The sequence below is a fragment of the Pteropus vampyrus genome, unplaced genomic scaffold (assembly GCF_000151845.1).
Source record: "Pteropus vampyrus isolate Shadow unplaced genomic scaffold, Pvam_2.0 Scaffold39, whole genome shotgun sequence".
Lineage (NCBI taxonomy): Eukaryota > Metazoa > Chordata > Mammalia > Chiroptera > Pteropodidae > Pteropus > Pteropus vampyrus.
The window spans coordinates 10,087,064-10,089,123 of record NW_011888820.1 but is presented as its reverse complement, the minus strand read 5'-3'; positions in this window follow the sequence as shown (position 1 = coordinate 10,089,123).

Sequence of the window (2,060 nt, the reverse complement as noted above, 5' to 3'; positions counted from 1 at the left end):
CACATGTTCATAAAGTTGTTTGCATTTCTCACAACCCACAGTCCTTGTGCCAATGGATTCAGTTGGGACGGGTTATAACTGCCCTATTATAAAATTCTATGTTGGTTTTCCTGAAATTGGTGAATATAATTTTCACAGAGATAATGCTAAACACATTCAACTCTCGGTAACATTACTACTGTAACATGGAAGAGGAATTTATATCAAGAATTGTAAATAACCATGAAATTTTCCTTGTCATATAACTAACCACAAGTAACATATCCTTCATATTAAAGTAAGCAAATGAGCTATCATTTGGGCTAGTTTTGATGTATTTATATATAAATACAAGTAGTTAAATTTTTTCTGATACATCAACTTCTAAGGAAAGAATAATATTTTGCTAAAATTCCCACATGAATGACTTTAGCCAAGTATCACCAAGCTCCTTCACTGCTTTGACCATTATAGGATACAGGGAAGAAATTATGTTTAATGCCTATGGGTTCAAAGGTCATGAGACTATATTTACTATGTATGAAGAATAGACATCACCATCAAATTACATTTGATATACTGGGAAAAATTCCAAAAGATTGTAATTTCGGGGGGGAAAATTTGTCAAGTCCTTCTGTCTTTCATTTAATTCTCATTCTGACCAAAGTATTTCTCTTTACTCAAATGAATATCAAAATATCTAGAAAATTTTGTCTTCTCAATTAGACCTCTCCGTATATAACATGTAGTTTTGCCCTATCCAAAATGCTATGTGTTTTCCCATGTTTGAAAAGTCCTGAGTGAACCCTATAATTAAGAACCTCTCGTTTCAGGACAGGAGCAACCCTGAATAATTTATTTGTCAGAGAGAATTCTCAGGAAGGGATGACTGCTCCTTCAGAGTTCACATCTGCTGCCCAGGTATTTTACTTAAGCTGCTGTTGTCTTTTCTTTCTTTCTTTTTTTTGCCCCCTCAGGTGAAATGAAAAAAGAAACAGGTGTTTTTTTTTTTTTTCTTTCATCTCCAGGGAGTAATGGGGAAACTCAGAGTTATCATTGAACTCTGAAGAGACAATCCTTAAAAAAAGATAGGAACAATGTCTCTTTTTCATTACCAAAAAGGTCTTTTTGTGCCTATTGACTCACAAGTGTATCAGTTCGATGCCTACACCCTTTTGTCAAGGGTCAGGCAGTGGTTAACTGTTGGCATAAAATCAATGGTTTTTAAGGTGCATTCCAAGCAATTTCTATTTCCTTGAATCAACTTTGGGATTCCCTAAAAGAAACAAACATCAAAGGAGTGAATGCCCTAAGTGTGTTTATTCTGTCATCCACATGACCAAACCACCATCTCAGGAACAGATGTGTGATATGAAATCACTGGATATCCCAGCTTGATAGCTGGCAGGGACAGTGTCATCTGTGTACTACTGGCAGAATGGGTGTACCATACATATTTGTTAAATGAATCAAATTAATACCATACTGGGTATCTTGAAAAGACTGAAGACCACTCATGAAGTTGCTTATGAAGTTTCTTCCTCTTTCAGCCTTCCAGCCCTTTGGCTTGTTCACACAACTCAAAGAAAGAGAAACTGGCTTTCTTGCATCGCACTGGAATTCTCACGAGACAACTACCTTGGAGTGAAAATGTTATTGCACGATAAGTATGCACAGGATGAGCATCCGTTCTGGTTTGCCTGGAACAGTCCAGATTAAAGCCCATTGTAGGTTAAGTATTAATAATGCCCTCATTGACTCTCAAAAGTATCTCAGATTGGATGATCAATTATATAATCACCCTAATGAAGGTCTTCAGTAAGATCAGTTTGTAGTACTCGCTCAGTAAAAATAGCTTCCCTCTTCCCTTCCCCCTGGTTTAACCAAGACTCAGAACTCACAGATCAAAAGGAACTCCATTTTGGACTATTAAAAAGCTTCTCTATTTCAATGATAAGCTATTTATCTATGGTTTCAGTACTATTTTAGTAATGACCAATTTTAATAGATTTGATTTATATATTTGCATTTCCTCCCACCAAAAGAAAAAAAGAGCAATGCATTTTTATCAAGCAAAAAGA